Below are 27190 nucleotides of genomic sequence, written 5' to 3'. Positions count from 1 at the left end.
TAGGTTATGTGATTGTGTCTTTCTTTCAAAATTAGCCTGGCGGCAATATGCTTATAAAAGCTGGAGAGTGTGGATATAGGAGCATATTAGTTATTGTTCTCACTGGTGTGACAGGAAACAGCTAGAGGCAGGGCTTGGTTTGGCTCATGGTTGAGGAAACACAGCTCATCGCAGTGGGGGAAGTCATGGTGGCAGGCTGCTCATGGTGTCAGAAATGCAAATCTGAGATTCCTCACCACTCAATATCTTGGCAGAATAGGAAGCAGAAAGAAAACAGATATTAAGGTGGACTGGAAAACCTCAAGCTTCTTCTCCCAGGGACTCACTTCCTCCAGTGAGGCTTTACCTCCTAAAGGCTCTATAACTAACCTTCCTGAACAGTTCCATGAGCTGAACGGTGTTCGAACATACGAGGATGCATGTGTGGGGTATTCACACTCAAACTACAAGAGTATAGGCATATCATAGGAAGGATTACAGAAGTCCAGTGGGATGCTTGGATTTGCCCTGTGGAGGTAGCAGTGATGGGGATGACAGGATGAAAAGCCTTGTCCTTATGGATGGGAGCCAAGGGGAGAGAATGCTGATTCAGAGCTGAGCCAGTGGGGAGCACATCCCACAGGCAAAGAGAACTGATGAATTCTGCTGCATTGCATCTTAAGTGCTCCATAGAAAGAAGATTGGGCTCATAAAGCGAGATGCAGCAACTCAGTCTGGAGAGCAAATCAGCTGGATTTGGACCAAATTAATATCTGGAGCTGTCGATGCTGAAACATTGACCACTCCCTTGACAAATAATTTTTGGTTGAGGCAGCAGGCAAGAGAGGTTCCCATTTGGGAGATTTGGTATAATCTGTGGTTCCTTCTCTTGAAAAAATTAAAATTACAAGCCCCATTTTTTTTTAGTGGTTCATAAAAAGTTGCAAAAGGGAAAACATTATTGAGCAATAAAAGGTGTGTTTATGTGTATTCATAAGAAGTGGCTAGAGGCCAACTCTCATAAATGTGATAGGCTTATACCTCAGCACTGAACAATTACAAGAACCCCAGAGGCTCCTATTTTACCAGAAAATGTAACAGAGGCACCTTCCACAGCCCTTCCAGGCTAATCAACTAGAGGCAGACTATGCAGGGGAGCCTGCCCCGTTAGGGTTAACAGTAAGAAAATTGTAGCCCATATAGCAAAAATGGTCTTCAGAGGTCAATCCTTTCCATTCTCCATGGCTTGGTCAGATACCCATGTCTCCATGTCCCTTGTGGTTATAGCCAGGATTATTGGCTTCATAGTCATCTCAGTTGTCAACATCAGCTATTTACCGTGTTTGAAGGCACCACCTACTAATTGACATTTTGCTGTCCAAAGACCATGGCAAGTGATTTTCCATTGTGGAAATCAGATCCATGATAAGTGGATTTTCAAATGGCTGACAGAGTACTTTCTCAGTTCTTGGAATCCCATATAGAAGTGGAGACATTTGGGGGTAGGTTCATGCTAGCTTATCCTTCCTCTAAAAGCCGCATCACAGAGGCAACTGATCATTTCACCAAGGAGCAAGACCAGCTCTGTCTTCCACAGTAGGTGTGTGGTAGGACTATTTCCTCTGGGCTTGACGTGATCACTGCCATCAGCTGTGGCAATGGAATAAGTAGACAAATATATACAGATGTAGTGCTGGTGTGTCTGTTGAAATCTCTCAGTGGAGAGAGAGGAGGGAGGACTGGCCTAACAATGACTGGCAGGGCTGTGTTCCTTACCAGAGGCCACTTACCTTGGTTGGTTGGGGATGCCTTGCCTCTTCAAAAGCTGGAATGGCTGGTGTGGAGTCTCATACAAAACACTAATTTCTGTTTTGGTTTTTAAGGACACTGTGATTACGTTGAGCCCTGCTCAGTAATCTCTTCACGTATGTCTGATTAGCAACAGTTCAAGATTTCCCTGCTTCTTTACTTCTGTATCCATGGAACATACCCTACTCACAGGCTTGGTGGGTTAGGACTTGCATGTCTTTGAGGCTCTGTCTGCCTCCTTCTCTTTAGTTCTTTAATTACTCTTAACATTTCTTATATTATACTCAAACTAGTTCATAGTCTTCAAAGTAGAACACAATACTTTCTTTTCCAAGTGACTTCAGGATATAAAACTGTAGCTTAAGTTTTCCTGCCTGGCCCACAGTCAGGACAAATCTCTTTCACCTACCAGTCCCACAGCTCCTCAGACCTGACCAAGTAAAAACAGAGACTTATATTGGTTACAAACTGTATGGCCGTGGCAGGCTTCTTGCTAACTGTTCTTACAGCTTAAATTAATCCATTTCTATAAATCTATACCTTGCCACATGGCTCGTGGCTTACCTGCATCTTCACATGCTGTTTGTCATGGTGGCGGCTGGCAGTGTCTCTCTGACTCAGCCTTCCACTTCCCAGCTTTATTCTCCTCCTTGTCCTTTGTCCCGCCTATACTTCCTGCCTAGCCAATGGCCAATCAGTGTTTTATTTATTGACCAATCAGCAACACATTTGCCATACAGACCATCCCACAGCATAAAACTGTACAAGGAATAGCTGGAGAAATAGAGGAGGACATGTTGGGCTCTTTGGCCTTTACAGAATTTTTCACATGAACTGAGAAGGATGAGACACAGATGAACAGAGAACAGAAAAGAGCAGGGATTGGTAAACATCAGGCATCTGTCAGACAATGGAAGCTCGGAAGAGCCTCTCTGAACCTCAATGACCAGTGTGTCCTATCCCATGGGTCTCTCATGAGGCTTTGTGCTGAATGGTTTATGTCAACTCGGCCAAGGCTAAAGTCATTCAAGAGAAGGGAACCTCAACTGAGGAAATGCCTCCATAAGATCAGGCTGTAGGCATGCCTAAAGAACATTTTCTTAAGTGATTGGTTGGGGAGGGCCCAGCCCCTTGTGGGTGGTACCTCTCTGGGCTGGAGGTCCTGGGTTCCAGAAGAAAGCAGGCTGAGTAAGACATAAGGAGTAAGCCAGTTAGCAGCACCCCAGCATCAGCTCCCATCTCCAGGATCCTGCCTGCTTTGAGTTTTTGCCTTGGCTTCTCTCAATGGACTGTGACTCGGCATGTAAGCCAAATAAACCTTTTTATTCCCAGGTTGCTCTTGGTCAAGGTGTTTCATCACAGCAATAGTAACCCTCACCATTACCTTTTATTATTGTAGGTATTCTCCAGCCTCAGAGGTGGGGGAGAGAAAGTGCCAAGTATTCTCACTGGCTGGCCCAGAACAGCTGTAACTTACACAATCCTTCTTCCTTTTTATATCACAGGCTCGATAGATTTCTCTTTTTTTCTTCTAAAACAACCAATTCCTTCAGACAAGTAAAATTGCTCTGTAGAAAGTTGGGAGCAAGAGTTCAGCTCCCTGGCACAGCAGCTGAGGTAAAAAGGGAGAGAGAAAATCACTTCATAAATGGGAAAGATCCAGGGAAGATTTACTCAAACCCATCACCTCTTCTAAGGAGACCCCTGGGAAGAAACAAACAGCAGCTATAAACAATTTCTACCCCAAATGTTGTGGGGTCTTTTCAGCTGCCTTCAGTGACGAGCATCTTCTGAGATGGTAGGAGGTGGTTGTAAAGGGGTAAGTGCCTCTGTGGGCAGTGCATGGAGACACTACTGTGTCTTCGTTATTTGTGGAACAATTTACCGGGTCATACTAGAAATGTGTTGCAGTGATGGCAGAAGGGACCCTCTCACCAGTGGCTCCCACTTCGTTAAGGTCATCCAGCACCATAAAGAACAATAGCTGAGGGGTACCGGTGATTAGACGCTGTAGTATAGACCTGGAGGCTGGCGCTAGGCCTGCTGGGAAATGCAAACAGCAGCTGGTTACCGGCGTCTGTTTTCCTTGAGTCCATTATTACAGCAACTTCCTCTGAGAGGACTCTGGTGATGCTTGAAGCCACGAATTCATTTCCTTCTTTACTCAGAGAGGCAATGGACTATATTTAGGTAGCAGTCCCTAAATCAGGGACATATAAAGAAAAATTTCCTTACCATACCCAGTTTTGATAGCGCTGGGGAGCAAAGAGCATTTCACGCATGCCAGGCAATTGGGCCACATCACTGCACTCATTTTTGTTTTGGGAAAGCAAGTGTATTATAGATGCATAGATACATCTACTTGGAGGGGAGGGGCTTCAATGGTTATCTGTTTTCTCTAGCAAGAACACATCCTTCACCAGCCTGGGTAGATCCAGCCTTTATTTGAATATTTCCTATATGGGGAGCTCACAGTCTCACTAGGAGGTCTGAGGTCAGCTAATTTTTTCAGTGAAAGGCTAATACAGTAATATCACGGTCTTGCAGCCCCAGCCAGGGCTTTGGCTGTAGCTGTTCAACTTTGCTCTTGTGATGTGAAAGGAAACAGCTATGGAATGTAAATATAACATGTAGATTAGGGTAGCTATGTGCTGTGGCTTATGCTGTCAACTTGTGGGGTTTAAAATCACCACAGATATAAATCTTTGGGTTTGTTTATAATATGGTAGTTTTTAGATTAGGTTAACTGAAGTAAGAAGACCCACTGTGGGTGATACCATTCCATGGGATGGGGTCTACCCCTCTTTATGCTAGTAAAATCCTTCCTATCCTTTGTCATACATGGCTTAGCTTTAAAAATATTTGACTGATTATCTACAACTTATCCTTGTATCTAAATTATTCACAACATTCAAATTTTCCATTGTGCATTGTTTTGTTCTAAAGACCATAAGACTGTCTGTCTTATTCACTTATCCACTTATCAATCACTAATTGAGTCTTTGAGTAGGACAAATAAAATAGTCCGTGTTTACCAAGAGTTAATGATCTTGTAGAGGATGATAAGAAGTAAATGGAGGAAAAAGACGTGGCGGAGATATTTAGAGGGATCTACAGGAGCACACAGGCCTTGTTCAGGGATCAGACAGTGGGAAGGAGGAGGAAGTTCTTGTAACGAAGTTTCACTTGACCTAGTTTTAGGATTTGTTCTCTGTATTAATTACTTTTTTAAAGCAAATTTTTTTTCAAAATGTAATTTAAAATTCTTTGAGAATTTCATATAATATATTTTGATATTCTTGAACTGTAACACAATTCCTGACAAGCAATTTAAATGAGGAAGGATTTATTTTAATTCACATTTTGAGGGAATACATGTAGTATATCATGGCAGAAAATAAAACTAAATGGTAGCAGAAGTGTGAGGTGGTGGCCACATGTGTCCTCAGTTAGGAGAGAGAGGGGGAAGTGGGAGACAGACAGGCAGGCAGACAGACAGACAGACAGACAGACAGATAGATAGAGACAAAGAGAGAAAGAGAGACAGAGAGTCAGACAGCGAGACCCGCGGGGGAAGCTGGCACCTAGCACACTGACTCCTTTTTACGAAGTTCAGGACCAGTGTCCATAGGACGGAGTCACCACCACTGTCAGGGTGACTGTCTCCTCTGCAGTTAGATCTCTTTGAAAACATTCTCACTGACATGCCCAGGAATGTGCTTCTGAAGAGATTGCAAATCTAGTCAGACAGACAATCTCACGTTCACATAGAAATGGACAATGAATTCTGGAGGCTTTGTGTGAAAAGATGTGTAAGTTCTTGTGTGTGATAGATACTTCACAGATAGATATTTCAGTAGCTATAAGTAATTTAGTACAAGCTGGGTGAGAGCATTTATGCCAGAATGCCAGTGGAGGAGGTGACGCTGCATGTGGTTAGTGTTAACTGTCAAAGTGACAGAATTTAGACTCTAGAAGTCACCTGGATTGGGGGAGTATCTTGGTTATGTTTATTGAAGTGATGTGAGCTGCCCACTGTGGGTGGCATCATTCTCTGGCTGGGATCCTAGATTTTAGAAGTGGAGAGAAGGAGCTGAGCAGCATCCCACATTCACTGTTCTCCCTTCTTGACTGTGTGTGATGTAAGGAAATTTTTCTTTATATGTCCCTGATTTGCAGACTGCATTCCAAATATAGTCCATTGCCTCTCTGAGTAGTGAAGGAAATGAATTTGTGGCTTCAGGCATCACCAGAGTCTTCTCGCAGGAAGTTGCTGTAGTAGACTAAAGAAAACTGCCCCAAGCTTTTGCTGTCATGACTTCCTCGCCATGATGGACTGCACTCCTGAACTGTGAGCCACGAGAACTCTCTCTCTCAGATTTCTTGTATTAACATTTCATCACGGCACTGGGAAAATAAACAAATACACTAGGCAAGCACTTTACCGGCCGAGCTACGTTCCCGAGCCCCACTTTTTAACTTTTTAATGGGGTTATAAGAAGCCTTAGAGATTACATGTGTGGCCTGTGCATGTGCTTTGTGTTTTTACGGACCGCATTGATACAGAGGGCAGATCTTCGTTCAGGAATGATGGCCGTATTTTCCCATTTTGGAAATTTTCTGGATGCTCTTACGTTAAGATACCAGAGAACATGTTTCATTTTTTGTTGTTAGAAAATAGCACCTCCCTGCAGCTTCCTGGCTAGAGTGGCAGGAGATTCATTGAGAGGTTATGGTGTTTCACGATCACGTGATCTACGTGCATTGCAGGTAGCCGTGTGCATGACTCCCAAAAGCAGGGCCGTGTTCACAATCAATTTTAGCGCTGTTGCCATGCAGACCCTGTGGCTTGACATTCTTCTTGACTCCCTTCAAAACTTCTTGTATCCTGGCACAGAAATTCATTACTAATCGGGGTCAGCCTTAGTCAGCCTGGAATGCTCAATTTATGAAATTAAGGGAGATAAAATTTTTTTTAAAGCCTGGTAGCCAAGTTAATTGTTGTTTTTGTGGTTAGCATATTGTCATTGAATGCTTGTGGAGTAAATGATGAATTAATCTATTGTCTGAGGGCAGTAGTGTTTATGGAATTGGGTGACAATATTTAAAAAAGGCTTTCTTAGTGCTTGGATTGGCTCAGTGATGAAGAGCACACATCACTCTTGTAAAGCATCAGAGTTTGGTTCACAGGCTCCACATCGGAAGGCTCATAACACCTGTAAATGCTTCAGGAGACCTGGTGCCCTCTTCTGGCCCTTGAGGGCATCTGCACTCACATGTACATACCAACACACAGATACATGCATGAACATAATTAAAAATGAAGTAATTCCTTTTGAGTGGTGTGGTGGTATTGTGTTCCCCAAAATATTGTGTACCCTAATAAACTTATCTGGGGTCAGAGAACAGAACAGCCACTAGATACTTAGGATAGGCAGTGGTAGCACACACCTTTAATCCTAGCATTCCAGAGGCAGAAATCCATGTGTTCAAGGATACAGCCAAGCATGGTAACTCACGCCTTTAATCCCAGAAAAACGAGCCTTTAATCCCAGGGAGCGGTGGTAGAAAGCAGAAAGGTATATAAGGCGTGAGGACCAGAAACTAGAAGCTTTTAGCTGGTTAAGCTTCAGGCTTTCGAGCAGCAGTTCAGCTGAGAGCCATTGGGATGAGGACACAGAAGCTTCCAGTCTGAGGAAACAAGATCAGCTGAGAAGTTGGCCAGGTGAGGTTAGCTATGGTTTGTTCTGTCTCTCTGACCTTCCAGCATTCACCCAAATAACTGGCCACAGGTTTGAGTTTATTAATAAGATTCTTTAAGATTCCTGCCACAGAGTGGTGGCACTCACCTGCCTTTAATCCCTGCATCTGTGGCTTTGAGGCTAGCCTGGTCTACACAGTGAGTTCCTGAACAGTCAGGACTTCTTCATAGGGAGATCCTATTTAAAAAAAAAAAAAAGAAAAGAAAAGAAAAGAAAAGAAAAAGAAGTAAATCTTAAGAATATTGCTTATCAGATTTGTGTAATAATCTATTAATGTGTTTTATTTACATTTGCATAATGATCACAGTGAAAATAACAAGCAGGAGGGTGTTTGTGTATCTGATAGGGTTTCTGGAGGCTGCTGCATGAATCAGAAGCACAGCGTGGAAATGATGTAATACCATTCATGATACAATGGTTCCCAAGCTTTGCAGCCTGGAAGGGAGACAGTCCCCACAGGTATCAAATGTTGCTTGTGTATGAAGCTGCCCCTGGCAGGGAGGCATACAACAGAAAAAATGGGAAAGACTATTCTATCATCAGGTTAGCTGTGAAATGGGTGTCTGTGATGGGGAATGTGTTTCCTATGCCATACAAATATAGACATTATAGGTGGACCAATGGAGAAAAATAAAGCAACCAAGAGAAGGAAAATAAATGTTGCTTTAAAAATTATTATTATCTTTAATTATGCGTATGTATGTGCATCTTTGTGTGTGTATGTCCATGTGTGAGTGCTGGTGCTCTGGGAGTCCAGAAGAGGGAGTCGGATTCCTTAGAGCTGATGGTACAGGCAGTTGTGAGCCCCTGGACATGGGAGCTGTGCACTGAACTTGGCTCTTAACTACTAAGCTGTCATTCCAGCCCCATGAAAATATTTCTGTTGTATGATATTTTGTTTGTGTTCTGACAAATAAAGCTTGCCTGGAGATCAGAGGGCGGAGCTAGCCACTAGTTAACCATAGAGGCCAGGCAGTGGTGGCACACACCTTTAATCCTAGCACTTGGGAGAAGGAAGCAGGAAGATCACGAGTTCAAAGCCACCCTGGGCTACACGAGATTGACCCAGTCTAAAAGAGAAACAGAGCCAGGTGGGGGTGGTGCCTTCAATCCCAGCACTAGGGAGGTGGAGACAGGAATATAAGGTGAATGGAGACAGGATCTCAGCCTCCATTCAGTCTGAGGATTATAGAGGCAAGAAGTCTCTAGTGGCTGCTGCTCTGCTTCTCTGATCTTTCAGCTTTCACCCTGGCATCTGACTCTGGGTTTTTATTGATTAAAACTAGTTAGGATCATGCTTCATACTTCTTTTATAGTTTAGAAATTACTGGGTTTTTATGCCATCATTGTCGTTTCCTAACTGCAGGGTATGGGTAACACCTGAAAACGTAACGAAGTCCACATCTCCTTTGCTAAGGTTTCCTTACCGTGGTGCGGCTTTAGTTTGCCAGGTGGTTACATATTCAGCACGTAAGCACAGATAAGCGCACGAGGCAGTGGTCCTACTTCAGGCCCCTCAGTCAGTTAATAGTCAGCTGAGCTACAGGCTCAGGCTCCACGCATGTGTCTCTATGCATACTGTCCTTGAGACACTCAGACTGTATTTTGGAAGCAGTGAGATTTGAGGGAAAAAATGGGAATTTGGTTGTTAAAGAGGTCCTTATCAGTTTTATAGATGTTCCCTTAAAACAAAGGAGAACGGATTGAACTGGAAAGTCAAAGTCCTCACTGAGGAGAAAGGAATCTTCTATTGGCTTTGGGTGTTTCAGAGGAGGGAAATTACAGAAACCTTCCCAAAGTTTATTGACATACAAACTGCACATGGCTAGAAAGCACTAGAAAAATGACAATTTGAAACAATCCAGGGAAAAACCTACCTTATACCTCTTCTTGGCTCCCAGGCCGGGAACTTGGAATAAGATATCTAACTAATACCCGAGTTTATTTATTAAAACCAGCAAGCACGAGGCTTTTGGCTTTAACCTTTTTTGATATTCTGGGAGCTGACTGTCCAGACTGTCTCACCCTTCTAGGTTAATGAAGTGGCTAACAGGCCACAGTAGGAAAATGGCTACCGGATTGCATTGTGACCAACAAGCAACTGAAACCCACAAAAAACAACTGAGAAAGGTCGGAAGTTCCAGAGGCTTTTACTGTCTTCCCGAGAGTTTACAGCAGCATTACCCTTCTGGTGTTTCCTGGTGATGGATTGCAAAAAGAATCAGAGAAGGCACCACATGAATCTGCTCCCGGGACAATGATAATCAAAATAGGAAGTGGTACAAATGTAAGCCATTCTCCTTGCAGTTTAAAGATTATAAATCCGTTATTCATCTGTTATGATCCAGGGGCCTACTTGTGATTTTATGCTTCTTCACATGCTTAGAATTTTAAAAACTGTAATGTTGAAGGGGCTACAGCTGTTCTTTTGATTTTCATGTTAAAATCCCTGTTTGGAGCATTACACCCTGGGGTCTGCCTCTGCCCATCTGTAGTCCGAGCCTGCTGCCAAAGCCTCTGATATGATGAACTCAACCCATCTTGGTCTCTTTCTGCTCCAGTTATTAAAACACAGTACCTGGGGCTGGGGAACTAGCTCAGCTGGTTTTCCTCAGAGTGTTTGCCTCAAATGCATGAAGCCCTGGACTCAATCCATAGTACCGTATCAACTGTCTGGTGGCACATACCTATAGTTCCAGCATTTGAGGACTGAAGGGAGGAGGATCAGAAGTTCAAGATCATCCTTGACTACCCCATTGAGTTCAAGGCCATGCTGGGCTATGTAAGACTGTCTTCTACCCAACTGCCTAGAGTAGAAGGGAAAGGGTGGAAGCAATTGCTAAGGGTTTTGAATAATCAAATTTTCCCTTGATCACTATTTAGCTTGAAGCAGAAGTGGGCACAGCCTGTTTGGGCCCAGAAGATTTGGATTTTTACCTGCAGGATGCCTCTTTCTAGAAGGCTGACCATGCTTCCCTGAGCTTTTGTTTTCTTAGTCGTTAAATAGTGGCCATGTCTTCTGAATCTTCTGTGGGGAGCAATGTCAGATATCAGAGGAGCAAATGTCTGTGAATGTGCTTTGGGAACTGGGACAGCTTTTCAAACGACAGAGTTGATATCTGGCAGCTAGATGAAAAAGCTGGTGTAACGTAGTAGTGACAGTGACTTGTGGCCGTGGTGATTTCCTTTTTTCCCCTCAGGCACGTCTGATATTCACATGTGTGTGGGTAAATGTGTGCTGTGTGATGCCATTCCTGAGGAGGTGTGCACATCACTCACTGCAGATAGAGAGACATGACAGATTAAAGTCGGTGCTATGGTGCAGCACGGTGAACTGATGAATTTTATTGGGGTTACTTTCTGGAATGTGGGTGAGGGGTCACTGGCAGGAGCAGAAATGACCCAATGACAGCTGCATCACTAGAGCTCATTCCAGCATGCAGGAGAGCTCACAGAGCTGAGAGCCTGGGGCACAGGGCGCAGCCCGGAGCGCAGGGCCCAGAGCCCAGAGCGCAGGGCCCAGCCCGGAGCGCAGAGCCGTGAGCCTGGAGCACAGAGCCGTGAGCCCGGAGCACAGGGCGCAGCCCGGAGCGCAGGGCGCAGCCCGGAGCGCAGAGCCGTGAGCCTGGAGTACAGGGTACAGCCCGGAGCGCAGGGCGCAGCCCGGAGCGCAGGGCACAGCCTGCAGGCAGCACAACAGGTTGGAGGATGTCCTTTGCAAGCAGCTCAGTTGGCCTGAGCCTTTTCTAGGCAACTCATCTTGTCTGCTTCTTTCAGGCTGCTCAGCTGCTCTGAGTCTTTAGACAGCTCAGTTTGTCTGAGAGTGACTCCCAGCAGTCTTTACTGAAGGGCCGCTCTCGGCCTGAACATGGCAAACATGGTCTGGCAGGCCTTGCCCTTCCCTGTTCCCTCTGCCTTGCTAACAACTGTTAGTTTACCTTCCTAAAGCTAGCCACCAAGGTCTACTCCCTTATTTGGCCACTTCCTACCCCTGAGGCTGACTATCAATGTCCAGCTATCAAAGTATTGAAGTCCAGTAATCAAACCCCCCTTTGGCTGCCCTGATTAACCTGTTCAATCAAAATTAAACACCTTATCCTAACATGGGGTTTCCCCTTTTACCTTTATCAACTGCCATTTGCTTATGGGTCACATCTGTCCCTTCTCTGTCTAGAGGCAGTTCTTTGTCCCTCTGGGACCAATATCCCCTTCCCCTTTTTTCTGGTCCTCTATTCTCTGTCTTTGTCTCTTATTCCCATCCCTTTGTCTCTCTGGGGCAAAAAAAAAAAAAAAAAAAAAAAAAAACCCACCAAAAACAAACAAAACAAAAAACAAAACTTTTTTGTGCTGAGAACTTGATCTTGGGGTGTCTTGTGCCGAATACCAGTCTCTTCATTTATTGTTTATGGACTCATAGAGAGGGAGGGACCTAGTGAATGTGGCCAGTTTCAGGGACTTCCTGGAGCTATTTTGAATTGTGTACTTTGTCTTAATGAGCTACCTGACAGGACAGAGTGTTTCACCTTCCCTTAGAAGGTGCTATTGTTTCACCTTCTTATAAACCTCCTGTCTTAAAATACCCTGTTTCACCTCCCATTTCACACCCTGTGTCTTAAGAAGTCTCCCTTCAAGATGGAAGGTTTTAATCTCAGAGGAATATGCTATGGAGATATGAGTGTACATATGTTCACGTGCATATGTAAGCCAGAAGTTGATCCAGGGGTCTTTCTTAATTGCTCTTTATCTTATTCACCCAAGGCGGGATCTCTGAACTGAACCTACAGATTTCTGAAATGGCTAGCTTCACTAGCCAGCTTGATTCAGGGGCCTTGTCTCTATGTTTTATAAGCACTGGAATTATAGGTGGGCTCACCCAGTAGTTATGTGGGTTTGAGCATCTGAACTCCTGTTTTCATGCTTGGATGCCAAGAGCTTTGTGCCCTGAGCAATCTCCAGCTCCTTAGCTTTTATGGATTCCTTCCTTCCTTCCTTCCTTCCTTCCTTCCTTCCTTCCTTCCTTCCTTCCTTCCTTCCTTCTTTCCTTCCTTCCCTCCCACCCTCTCTCTTTTTCTTTTTCTTTCTTTCTTTCTTTCTTTCTTTCTTTCTTTCTTTCTTTCTTTCTTTCTTTCTTTCTTTCTTTCTCTCTATTTTTGTCTGTGTGTGTACAAGCACACCCGTGTCACAACACTCAGGTGGAGGTCAGAGGGCACTGTTGAGAGCTGGCTCCCTCCTGCTACCTTGGGGCATCTGGGGATGGACCTCAGGTCATCAGGGCAGCATGTAAGCCTCTCTACCTGCTGGGCCATTTCACGGCAACATCTTTTGTTTGTGAAATACTCTTGACAGTGACTCCTAACCTCATGGTCCCTTGAGAGACCAAGTTCCCCTAGCACATTTGATATTATCAAGGTTACTTACAGGTATGTGGGTGACACTGTGTGACACTGTGTGTCAGGGAGGTTGTTTTCCAGCTTGTATCTTGGTGATCTGTGCTCCAAGGTGCTTGATGTACTCTGGGGTCTTCTCTGTCATGTGTTGTGTTCCTGCATGTGTTTTCCTCCTCTTCCTTCCCTCTGCCTCTCCTTTTCTCTTCCCTTTTCACATTGGAATTTATAGTGATGATCAAAATAAATATGGTCCCTAAATATTTACAATGGAGCTTACGATCTCAACATTCAAATCGTTTGTTCCCACCACTCTAGTCATGTTTAGGAAATAATGTCTGAACTTGACTGTCCACATACACATTTTCAAAGTCTCTCCATTCTCTTTACTTTGAGAAACCTGTTTTCTGTAGGAGGGACCAGCTTTCCAGTGTCCTTGTAGTTATCACTTGATGTGACTCTCACCAAGGACCTGACCCTCTTAACTCTCTGTCTTTGGTTATGTGCACTCACGGCTTACACTTGTGGAAACACTTTCTTTTGTAGCTCGTTCAGTTTTGCATTTTCAAATTTCAGGCCTAGTTTCTTCAATTTCTAATGTCTACAGAGGAGAAACTAGTCAAATCTGCCTTTTACTAGTTGGTCTCATGATTCTAGAGAATTTCTATTCATTAAAATTCTGCATTTATATAATACCATGTTAGTAGAGATGCTCCTTTTGTAGAAGGAAGATAGCACACAAATTTGGATGACTCTTAGGAATCTCTTATACCACTTTTATTGCATTTTGATATGGCTGAATTTATTAACAAAGGGAGGAGAGTTGGAATAGTAGCATGCTTTATCTTCTACCATTATTCAATAAAATTTTTTTTGATTAAAAATTTTAGAGAAATTTTCCAATTTTCTTTTCCAAAAAACCCCATATTTTTTAACAAATAGAATAATCTTGAGCTTAATTCAGAATTGAGATTTTGTGGTCATTCCTTCAACCCACTCACACTGTGACAGTCCCACATGAATAAGATCTGACATTACGATTTCTGTTTTGCAAATAGAGTGAGTGACATGCAGAGGAGCAATGCGTCCGCGGTTTCATTTCTAGAAAGTGTCAAAAGTCTACTCTCTCCTCCTTTCCCATCCTCCCCACTTTTTTCTTGTCTATAAATACTTTTGCAAAGTTCATTTTATTGTAGAAGATGTGGCGAGCCCTTGAGGATTTAAAAGAAAAACTCTCTGCTCTCTGAAATTCTATATTATAGTTGAGAAGAAGGGCTCTAGTGTAGGTGTGTGTGAAGTACTTGCCTAGCGTGCACACGACCCTGGGTTCAATCTGCACTTCCAAAGACAGCTCCCCAAATGCTGTGCACACAGCTCATTCTTGTATGTAATAGAGTTACACTATTGGTATTGAGGGAGAAAAGCATGGTTTGTCTGCCTGGGTGTGGGGGAGAGGAGGAATGAGTAGATTAAGGTTTGAAAGAATAAGTGGCATTTTGAGCTGGGGTGTTAAAGAGTAGAGAAGAAGGGAGGGGATCCTGGAGAGAAATGGGATCTCCAGCATCACAGATCATGGTGTCTCCTCTGTTAGATTTTTTTTCTGTATTTTATTTCTAAACATCTGTCTGGCATTGTCCTGAATTCATATCTCCACCCCAACTCTTCTTCCTTATCACTAGTGAGCTGCACCATGAGACAGTACTGTTGGCTACGGTGTTAACTCTTCAGGACAGGAACTTTTTTTTCCCACTGTTCTATGCCAGGGGGTGGGGTGGGGGTGGGGAATGGACACTGGAGGACACTCAGTGAATGAGTTACTTTTCTTGTTGTTGTGACATAATCAAGGCAGGGTTTATTAGGGTCACAGTTTGAAGGTACAGCCCGTCATGAGGTGGAGAGAAAGCACTGTGCCAGAAGCACAAAGTGTTGCTGGTGGCATTGTCTTGGCAGGCAGAGTGATCATGCTTGTGCTTAGCTGGCTTTCTTGTTTTTATTCAGTTATGGCTCCAGTGGTGCCGGGGTGGTGCTGTCTACATTCGGGGCAGCACCTCCCACCTCATTGAAACATTTCTGGAAACTCTCCCACAGGAAAACCCAGAGGTGTGTCTCCTAGGTGACTCTGAATCCAGGCAGGTTGATAATCAAGAGTCACCATCACACTTACATTTGAAAAGAGTCCCTATTTTGTGTCACACTGTGTAGGAAATTCTGTACATGATCAATTTCAGCCCCTAACCACCCATATGGGTCCCCTTATCATGACTGAGGTCCACGTAACATAATGAGAAAGCCAGTTCATTTTATGTTATTTCACACAGCTGTCCCAATGTTTGTTCTGTGTTTTGTCATACAGATAAATGTTCTTATTTAATTAGAATTGTATAGGGATAAATTTTTCATCAATATGTCACTCTCTGCCATATGTTCTAGTGGCAAGGGAATTTTCTGTCCCTGGAGTACATAGCTAGCATTTTGTTTCAGCCATATTCTGGATTTAATGGGGTCTTTATTGTACATTAGCACAGACATGTCTTTGCTACCACTTATGTTTTTATAGGGTAATGTGACTCGGGAGACTAACATTAGTTACAGACACACCCACTACACCCATGGCTTCTCCCATGATGAGGACACACATGTCATCCTCACACTAAAAATCACTGTTGTAGTTTGCTTTTCTGTTGCTGTCATAAGCTCCATGGCCAAAAACAACTTGCGGAGGAAAGGGCTTATTTCAGATTGCACTTCATACTTTTCACTTAAAAGTATACTTTATATTTGCACCGCTGATGGAAATCTAGGCAGGAACTTGGAGGAATGATGCTCACTGGCTTGCTTTCTGACCCTTGCTCAGCTACCTTTCTTTTGCAGCCTTGGATCATCTGCCTAGGGATGACAGTGCCCACAGTGGGTTGAGCCCTCTTACATCAACTAACAATGAAGACAATTTATCACACATGTACCACAAGCCAGTCTGAAGTGGGAAATCTCCCAATTGACACTCCCTCAGATTTCTCTGGGCTGTGTCAAGTTGACAGCTGAAGTTAACTAGGACAGTCACAATCCTCAGTGCTCTTTGAGTATCTCCTGTCATACCAGCAGGAAGTGTAACCTTTCCTAAGATCCTTCTTCCCATGTAGTCCCAGGAGATCATGCTGTACATGGTGGGGCTTTTTGTTGTTACTGTCATGAACCAAGGCAAATCTGTAGTCCTGTAGGTTAGAAATGCTTATGTAAGTTAGATCAGGAGACCTGAAAGGATGTCTCTGTCATTTTCATGTCCACAGCAAGATGTGCCAAGTGTCTGGACTTGTACTGGGTTCAGTGGACTCAAGACCTGCCTTTCTTTCTCTTGTCTTTTCTTTCTTCTTTTCTTCCTTCCTTCCTTTTTTCTTTCTTTTTTTTTTTTTTTGAGACAGGGTCTCTCTATGTAGTCCTGACTGTTCTGGAACTTGCTATGTAGATCAGGCTGGCCTTGAACTCATAGAGGTTTGCTGTGGGATGGTCTGTATGTGCTCTGATTGGTCAATAAATAAAACACTGATTGGCCAGTGGCCAGGCAGGAAGTATAGGTGGGACTAACAGAGAGGAGAATTGAGAGAACAGGAAGGAGGGGGGAAGACACTGCCAGCCTCTGCCATGACAAGCAGCATGTGAAGATGCTGGTAAGCCACGAGCCACATGGCAATGTATAGATTTATAGAAATGGATTAATTTAAGATATAAGAACAGTTAGCAAGAAGCCTGCCACGGCCATACAGTTTGTAAGCAATATAAATTTCTGTGTTTACTTGGTTGGGTCTGAGCGGCTGTGGGACTGGTGGGTGAGAGAGATTTGTCCTGACTGTGAGCAAGGCAGGAAAACTCTAGCTACAGAGGTCAGCCTGCCTCTGACTTCTGAGTGCTGAGATTAAAGGAGTACACTACCATGAGTGGCCACCTGCCTTTTTATTGATCTCCTGTACTAATGGACAAGTATGGAAGGGGATAGATAGCCTCAGGGTATACAGTTTTTATGCCCAGTTGTCTTGGAAGCTCTGCTGTTCCTACTCCCTGAAGTCCATGGAAACTTCCAGGCAACCTAACACAAATAAGTTTTTTTCAATCCCTCTTTTATTGCTGTGTGTGTGTGTGTGTGTGTGTGTGTGTGTGTGTGTGTGTGTGTGTGTCTTATGTGTATTAGGTGCATGCCTACGTGTATGGGCACCTGCACCTGTGTATACTTCGAGGCCAGAAGGAAACTCTGAGCACCCTGTTCCGTTGTTCTCCACTTTGTTTCCTTGAGGCAGAGTCTCTCACTGAACTTGGATCTAGGCTGGTGACAGTCAAGCACCAGCGATCCTCTTGTATATACTTACCTGCGCCCAATGCTGAGGACATAACCAGGCTTTTACAAGGGTGCTGTAGACTTGATCCCACATCCTTATGTTTGCATAGCACGTGCTGAGCCATCTCCCAGTTTTTTCATCCTGTCTTGTTCAATAAGAGACCTTCTAGTTGCAGGTCAGGCTAGTGCTGCTTAAAATATATATGTGATCTCTTTAGGATGTTAAGTAGTTATAGTAAAACCCAGAGATAATTGAATTAATTTAGTAATGTTTCTTTTAATCATCAAATCTAAAATGTTGTCAACATGCAATCTATGTGAAGTTATTACAGATGTTTTCCAGGTTCATTTTATTCTAAATCCTTAAAGTTGGGCTAAAATGTTACATTTATAGCCAATCTCAACTTGAAACTTTTTTTCATCTTTTTTAAAGTTCATCTATTTATTTTACATCCCAACCATAGCCCCCTGCCCATTCTCCTTTCCCAATCCCTCTCTCCCATTCTGCCTCCCACCCCTTAATCCCCTTCTCTTCCATCTCCATCCAGCAAAGGGCAGGTCTCCTATGGGTATCAAAAAAACATGGCATATCAGGTTGCAGTAACACTAAGCACATTCCCATGTATTAAGGATGTGCGGCAAGGCAACCCAGTATGAGGAGTAGGGTCCCAAAAACTAGTAAAAGATTCAGAGACAGGCCCTGTTCTCACTGTTAGGAGTCCCATAAGAGGACCAAGTTACTGTGGAGGCCCACAAAGTTTTCCTAGTGAGATCTGAGCTTGTTTTACCCACCAGGGTTGCATTAGAGGATTGCTTGACCATATGTGTGGTTATCAGGTGATTGGAAAGGGCCTGCACTTGGCTGAGCTAGGGGGAGGTCTTTTGCTCCACCCTTTGGCATTCCTATAAGTAGCCTTTAGAAGAGACAGGAGGGGCCAGTGGATAATGATCCAGGCCCTCCTGAGGCTATCCTGTGTTTCTACCTGTTTCTCTCCTCTCTATCCTTCTAGTTAATATCTCTTATCCCTCTATCCCCAAGAGTATCCTGCTGTAAAATATGAGAGCCAATGAATAGAATATGGTGCCAGGAATAGAGACAGGGAACTTGGTAAAAGGAGAGAGGGGGCATTGCAGGTGGAAGGGGGCATGCCCAATAAGGAATTCAAAATAAAGGTGATAGCATTTTGTTCTCGGGAGTAAAAGTAAGGCGGCTGAATACTGAAGTTGAAAAGTGAGGCTACAGCAAATATCTCTCTCTATCTAGGTTTCTTCATTTTCTCTCTTAATTTCTACCTATAAAAATTAAGGAAAAAAATAAGGTAGAATATGGGAATATAGTGTAAGAAAAAAAACTTAGAATAAGATCAGCAACAAGACAGAGGAACTATATCCTTGATTTTCCAACTATGGGACTATGAACACAAACTCTTGGGGAAAAATCAGAGAAAAATCTATCAAAGATGAAAAAAATGGGCAGAAAAAGATTCCCATGGAAGCTTTTGGCCTTTGAACAGTTCAGATTTAAGTCCGGAGTGACAGAGGAAAGAATTTTCCCTGAGGCAGATGTAGATGAGATAAAACTCTTTACTCTGCTCATCTTGTAACATCGTACCATCACAATTTGTTTCCTTGTCCACAAAACCAAGAATAGGGAACAAAAGTCTTGGGAAAAATTTAGTAATCTTTCTCCCAAAAACTGAAAGCTTTCTTGGAAAATATTTGTCAATCTCTTTCTAAAATACTAGAAGCTCTTCAGGTCTTTCCTGTTCAAGATTTCTTTCTGTAAGGGAAAAAATTTAACTCACCTGGAAATAACATCTATCAGAATGGGAAAATCACCTATAATTGCTCTAGAAAAAAACAAGAAAACCTCTTGGAACAGGGCAAATCCTCTCTGCTAGTCCTATCTCCCCTTCAAGCCAGTATTAAAAAAATCAGATAGGGGCAGAGCATTGGCAAAGGTGCAGAGGAAGTATAACTGTTGCTGGACATTTTGTTGGTCCCAGCTGCAGGAGAAGAGTGTGGCACTCTTAGTGAAGGGCCTGACTCTATATCTGGGGGAGGAGACAAGCAAGGATAAGACAAAGATCTTTCCAGGAGGGAATCTCTCTGAAAAGCTGAAAAAGCTTTTATTTTAACTAGTTTCATTTTTTTTCACTGACCCAGAAAGGTGAGGGGATCAAGCCCCGTCTGAATGTGCATAGGCAGAGGGATGCAGTCTGCTCCAGGAAAAATGTCAGGTGAAGGAAATACCCCTATCAATGTCAACTCAGGGAGAACAGAATTGACTCAAAAACCTCGTGTGGCAAAAGCAAAAGATTGAATACAGACCATGTGAATGGAAGTTTTCTCCCAGACCCAGAAAGGCAACCTGGGAAGTGTAGTTTAAAAAGTAGCTTGGGAAATGTAGTGACAATATAGAGAAAGGCAGTTTGGGAAATGTAGTCTGTAAAAGAGATACCAGTACTGCACTGTCCCAAAACTCTGTTTTTTCAGTGTTTTTTTTTTTCTTTCTTGTCTTTTTTTTTTTCTTCTTTTTTTGGCTCAAAATGCTATTTTTTCCTACAAGCTTTGTTAGCTTGCCTCTTGAAAATGAGAAACAGGCAAATAGCTTGGCTGTCAGGAGGCAATTAAAATGCTAATATCAGTTGTCAACAAGTTACTTTGAAACCCTTTAGAAAACTAGGGAAAGAGGTCCATACACTGTGAAGTTGCTTTGGGTATGAAAAGAGGAAAAAAATTACAGGCAAATGAAAAAAATGAGAAACTTGGATTGTGCTTGAAATGCAAGAGAGAAACACTGGCATCACTGAAACGCTCGTGATAATCTTAAAAAGCAGCTTTAAAAAATCAAGAAGAGGGAATTTTACCCTCAATCACCAAATAAAGTTTAGAGCCACTGATGAATTAGGCTCTGACTTCAAACTCTCAAGAAAACTTTCAGACTTTCAAAGCTGACTATAAACTCTGAACTTGAGAAATGATTTTTGTACTTCCTGCCTTGTAAATAGTTCTGTTAAGAAATCTCTTTTAGATGTTTGCTAAAGTTTGTAAAGTAGTCCTATAGAGTTTGCTTTTGAATACAAGTTAGTTCTGTTAAGAGATTACTCTAGAGAAGTTTGTAAAATAGTTCTATAGTTTCCTTTTGAATATAAATTTGTAAAAAGTGTAAATGTTGAATGTAAGTTTGTAAAAAGTATATAGTGATTTTCAGACTAGAATTGTTTTTGTTACTCTTTTTCCTTCAGATATATTTGAACACTTTTTATGATAGCTTAAAATATATTTTTATGGTTTCAGTGGCCCCTGGAAAACTTAACTGAAGGTGTCATAATTAAGGGAGGTTTTCTATCTTCTTCCTAGAAGTTTCCACTCCTTCTATTTCTGTTTAGAAAGGGGTAGGCCTCCCACAAAGGGATAGGCCTCCCATAATTGAGTTAGTTTGTAAAAGTGTTTTTATAATTAGCATGAGTTTGTGTTTACTTGAGTGGATACTTTGAAATGATTTGAAATGACTGTTTTCTCCTGGGAATCAAAATAGTCTCTTGAAAGTTTTATTGAGCATCTATTAGTAGAGAGTTTTTATCCAGGAAAAGGGCTTTGTGCAGCTAAGACTGCTGTAGTCACCTTAGACCCATTCCAATAAGGATATTCCATCTTTATTATCCTCTACTTCTTTACTAGGAAGTGTGGCATCTATGGAGATTGTACTGTGGATATTTGCAAGCTCTTTAACAGGGATCTGAGTCAGAGAATACCTCCTCTTGCCAGAGGCTGGTAGCCAAAGACGGGCAACTTTCTTTGTGATAGCTTCCTGAACATATGTATGTAAAAATTAATCATGAAGAATGACCTAAGACAGGCACCATCTATCTGAGTAGCCTGGGGGCCCCTTTATTATATCAAGAAGGGGGAGTTGTGAAGGCCCACAAAAGTTTCCTAGTGAGATCTGAGCTTGCTTTACCCAGCAGGGCTGCATTAGAGGATTGCTTGACCACATGTGTGGTTATCAGGTGATTGAAAGGGTCTGCACTTGGCTGAGCTAGGGGAAGATCTTTTGCTCCACCCCTTGGCATTCCTATAAATAGCCCTTTAGAAGAGACAGGAGGGGCCAGTGGATAATTATAACATGAATTGCTAAAGGTCTTGTTAATTAAAAACCTGGAGCCAGATATTGGGGTTAAAGCTGACAGATTAAAGAGACAGAACAAGTCACAGCCAATCTCACCTTGCCAACTCCTCAGCTGATCCTGTTTCCTCAGACTGAAAGCCTCTGAGTCCTTACTCAGAAGGAATCTTAGCTGAACTGCTTAAGAGCCTCTAGTTCCTGGTCCTCATGCCTTATATACATTTCTGCTTCCTGCCATCACTTCCTGGGATTAAAGGCATGTGTCCTTGCCAAGCAAAGACAAGAGCTCTCAAGTGCTGGGATTAAAGGTATGTGCTACCATGTCTGGCTCTGTTCTCAGTGTGGCCTTGAACTCACAGAGATCCAGATGGATCTCTGCCTCCCAAGTGACAGGATTAAGGGTGTGTATCACCACCGTCTGGCCTCTATGTCTAATCTAGTGGCTGGCTCTGTCCTCTGATCCCCAGATAAGTTTTATTTGTTAGAGCAAAAATAAAATATCATCACAGATAATGAACCAGGCCCTCCCAAGGCTATCCTTTGTTTCTATCTGTTTTTCTTGCCCCATTCTTCTATCTAATATCTCTTATCCCTCTCTCCTCAAGAGTTCCCTGTTGTAAAATGTGGGAGCTGAGCTCCCACAAGCTACGTGACTGTAACATAAATGCAGAATGCCTAGGTCAGTCTCATGTAGGCTCCCTGGTTGTTGGAGCCCCTATGAGCCCAGGTTAGTTGGTTGTGTGAGCCTTCCCATGGTGTCCTTGACCCCTCTGGCTCCTACACTCCTTTCTCCTTCTCCTCCATAGGATTCCCGAACTCCACCTAATGTTTGGCTCTGCATCTGTCCCCATCAGTTTCTGCATGACACCTCTCTGACAATTGGGCCAGGCACCAGTCTGGTCACAGGAGATGGCCAGTTCAGGCTACTTTTCCACTATTCAACTTGAAACTTTTGTTAGTTACTTTTCTTATAGAAATAGCTTAAGGGAAGAAGGTTTTATTTTAGCACACAGTTTCAGAGGATTTATGGCTGCTTGGACCTGAAAGCTTGGGCAAAACACTGTGACATTGAGAGTATGTGGTTTAGGAAAGCAGTTTACTCTGTGGCTGGTCAGGGCAAAGAATGAGACATGAATCATCCGGGGATGATATTCCCCAAAGGCCCACCCCCAGTGACCTACATCCTCCAACTTGGTGCCACCTCTTGTAAACACAGGGTCTTCTCCCACCCACCTGTTGTCAAATACCCAGCAGCTGCTTCCCAAATTACCACACAGAGGCTTATATTAATTATAAATGCTTGGCCAATGGATCAGACTTATTATTAACTAGCTCTTACATTCAAATTAACTCATTCTTGTTGATCTGTTTATTGCCATGTGGTCTGTGGCTTACTGATCCTTCAGCATCCTGCTTCTTGGGTGGCTCACGGCATCTCTGCTGACTCCCCCACTCTTCCTCTGAGTCCTTAGTTTAAGTCTTCCAGCTAACCTTATCTTGCCTTGCCATTGGCCAAGACAGCTTTATTATCAACCAATAAGGGCAATACATATTCACAGCATATAGAAAGATCATCCCACAGCAACCTCTGAAGTTTCTGAACCCTTCTAAAGTTGCACCATCATCTGGATACCATTTCAAATCATGAGCCAATGGAGGATGTTATGCTTCTAAACCACACAAAACAAAAGGTTTCACTTGAGGACTTGACCTATGTTTAGAATCCGTTAATGTTAGAGTTAAAAGGTGATTTTTTTAGCCAAGAATGGAGGCTCACACATCTAATTCCAGCACTAGAGAAGCAGGAACAGATTGGCTTCACCATCGAATTCCAGGTCAGTGGTTGCTACTCAGTGATGTAGTGAGACCCTGTATTTAAAAAAAAGTGATTTCTAGACCCAAGTTTTTCTAAAACATTTACAGTTTTCTAAAACATGGAATGACCCATTTTTAAATTTATATTTGAAAAGCTAAATAAAAAATTAAAGTTTAGGTGTGCATGGTGGCTGCCATGTGCCTATAATCCTGACACAGAGGCAGAGGCAGGAGGATCAGGAGTTGTCTATATAGCAAGTTCAAGGCCAGCTTGGGCTACTTGAGGCAGTCTCTGAAAAAGAAAACAAAAACAGAAAAACAAAGTATATTAATCAGGGTGCTTTAGAGGAAGAGAACTATAGAAAGAACACCTATCTATCTATCTATCTATCTATCTATCTATCTATCTATCTATCTATCTATCTCTCTGTCTATCTATCTATCATCTATCTAAAAGAAGTTTATTGTAGTGGCCTAAAGGCTATGGTCCCACTAGTCCAAAGGTGGTTGTCTACCAATGGACAATCCAAGAATCAGTAGTTCTTCAGTCCAGGGAGCCTCAGCTGGTCTTCAGTATACACCAAACCCTCAAAAAAGTAGGCTCTAATGCCAGTAAAGAAATTGAGTTGCTAGGAAGATGAAGAGCAAGCAGGTAAAGAGAGAGCCAACTTCCTTATTTCTTATCCTTTATATAGGCTGGCACCAGAAGGTGTGGCCCACATTAGAGGTGGGTCTTCCCACCTCTAAGATCCAGATTAGAAGTGGATCTTCTTACTTCAAATGATTTAATTAAGCAAAAATCCCTCACAGGTGTGTCAAGTCATGTTTGGGTTTTAGTTCATTCCAGATATAGTCAAATTGACAACCAAGAATAGACATCACGCCCATCCCGCACTGGAGCTCCCATCTGGACAAGAGGTGAGTGCCTGGGGTTATACTCAGCGAGGCCTGTCCCTAGGTCCCATCCCTGCACACCAGTCATTCTGGGGAAGACCTGCCCAACTTGGCCCCAGGTTCTAACCATCAAGCAGGACCCCCCCCCCCCACACCGGGAAGGTTCCCCTTGTCCAAGATCCCCAAGACCCGAGCCACTTCCTGAGACTTAGAGACCAGCCCCCAGCTCCCATCCTGCCCAGAGTCCCCATCTGGACCAGAGCCCTGAACTCCCATCTGGACCAGAGAGCTTCTATCTGAACCAGAGAGAGGCTTCCTGAATCTGTCAGCTCTGTCTGGACCAAGAGCGCTGATAAGACCAAGAACGAATCCACAAGGAGATGGGCAGACATCAAGGTAGAAGTACACACAACAAAATAAAAAGCAATACAGCATCACCAGAACCTAGCCCTCCTCCAACAGCTAGACCTGAACATCACAAAATGGGAGAAGCAGAAGAAAGCAACCTTATGAATAACATCATGAAGAGGCTTATAAAGAAGAAATCAAAAATGAAATTGAGGAACAGACAAACAAAAAATGGGAAGAACTCTATAAAAAACTAGAGGAAAGGACAAATAAAGCAGAAGAAAACAGTAAATCCCTGAAAGAAAACCATGAAAAAGCAATGAAACAGATGAGGGAAACAGTCCAAGACCTGAAAAGGGAAATAGAAAAAATGAAGAAGACACAGAGGGAATGCTGGCAATAGAAAATCTGAGTAAACGAACAGGAACTTCAGATGCAAGTATAACCAACAGAATTCAAGAGATAGAAGAGAGGATCTCTGGCATTGAAGATATGGTAGAAGAAATAGATTCATCAGTCAAAGAAAGCCAACACTAAAGCCAACAAAGTCGTGACTCAAAATGTCCAAGAAATTTGGGACACCATGAAAAGACCAAACCTACGAATAATAGGGATAGAGGAAGGAGAAGAATACCAACTCAAAGGCACAGAAAATATATTCAACAAGATCATAGAAGAAAACTTTCCCAACTTAAAGAAGGAAATGCCTATGAAGATACAAGAAGCTTATAGAACACCAAACAGACTAGACCCCCCAAAAAAGTCCCCTCACCACATAATAATTAAACAACTAAATGTATAGAATAAAGAAAGAATATTAAGAGCAGCAAAGGAAAAAGGCCAAGTGACTTATAAAGGCAAACCCATCAGAATAACACCTCATTTCTCAATGGAAACTTTGAAAGCCAGAAGGACCTGGACAGATATAATGCAGATGCTAAGAGACCATGGATGCCAGCCTAGACTAATATACCCAGCAAATCTTTCAATCATCATAGACAGAGTGAATAAGACATTCCAAGACAAAGCCAGATTGAAACAGTACTTATTCACAAACCCAGCCCTACAGAAAGCACTAGAAGGAAAATTCCAACCTGAGAAAGTCAGATACACCCTCAAAAACACAGGCAATAGGTAACACCACAGCAGTAAACCCCAAAGAAGAGAAGTACACACACACTACCACCAAAAAAATAACAGGAATGAACAATCACTGGTCATTTATATCCCTTAATATCAATGGACTTAATTCACCTATAAAAAGACCCAGGCTTACAGAATGGATACGAAAGCAGGACCCATCTTTCTGCTGCATACAAGAAACACACCTCAAATCCAAAGATAGACACTACCTAAGAATAAAAGGCTGGGAAAAGACTTTCCAATCAAATGGTCTTAAGAAGAAAGCTGGTGTAGCCATCCTAATATCCAGCAGAATAGACTTCAAACTAAAATCAATCAAAAGAGATCAAGAAGGGCATTACATACTCATCACAGGAAAGGTCCACCAAGATGAAATTTCAATTCTGAACATTTATGCCCCAAACACAAGGGCACCCACATATGTAAAAGAAATAATACTAAAGCTTAAATCACATATACAACCCCACACATTAATAGTGGGAGACTTCAACACCCCACTTTCACCATTGGACAGATCTCCCAAATTGAAACTTAACAGAGAAATAAAAGACTTAACTGATGTTATGACTCAAATGGACTTAATCGATATCTACAGAACATTCTATCCTAACAAAAAAGAATATACCTTCTTTCCAGCACCCCATGGAACCTTCTCTAAAATTGACCACATACTTGGCTACAAAGCAAATTTCAACAGATACAAAAAAATTGAAATAACCTCCTGCGTTCTATCAGACCACCATGATTTAAAGTTAGATTTCAACAACAACAAAAACTACAGAAAACCTACAATCTCATGGAAACTGAATAATGCTCAACTGAATCACCAATGGGTTAAGGAAGAAATAAAGAAATTAAAGACTTCCTAGAGATCAATGAAAATGAATACACCACATACCCAAACTTATGGGACACTATGAAAGCAGTGCTAAGAGGGAAATTCATAGCACTAAATGCCCACATAAAGAAGTTGGAGAAATCTCACACTAGTGACTTAACAGCACATCTGAAAGCTCTAGAACAAGAAGAAGCAAAGTCTCCCAGGAAGAATAGACGCCAGGAAATTATCAAAGTGAGAGCCAAAATCAATAAACTAGAAACAGAGAACAATACAAAAAATTAATGAAACAAAGAGTTGGTTCTTTGAGAAAATCAACAAGATAGACAAGCCCTTATCCAAACTAACCAAAAGACAGAGAGCATCCAAATTAAAAAAAAAAACAGAAATGAAAAGGGGGACATAACAACTAACACTGAGGAAATCCAGAGAATCATCAGGTCATACTTTAAAAACATGTACTCCACAAAACCAGAAAATCTAAAAGAAATGGGTAATTTTCTGGATAGGTACCACATACCTAAGTTAAATCAAGACCAGATAAACTATTTAAATAGTCCAATAACTCTTAAGGAAATAGAATCAGTCATTAAAAGTCTCCCAACCAAAAAAAGCCCAGGACCAGATGGTTTCAGTGTAGAATTCTACCAGATCTTCAAAGAAGAGTTAATACCAATAGTCTCTAAATTGTTCCACACAATAGAAACAGAAGGAACATTACCAAACTCCTTCTATGAGGCTATAATTACCCCAATTCCTAAA

The sequence above is a fragment of the Peromyscus eremicus genome, chromosome 6 (assembly GCF_949786415.1).
Source record: "Peromyscus eremicus chromosome 6, PerEre_H2_v1, whole genome shotgun sequence".
NCBI classification, from domain to species: Eukaryota; Metazoa; Chordata; class Mammalia; order Rodentia; family Cricetidae; genus Peromyscus; species Peromyscus eremicus.
The sequence above is the reverse complement of the archived record's forward strand: the minus strand, read 5'-3'. Positions refer to the sequence as shown.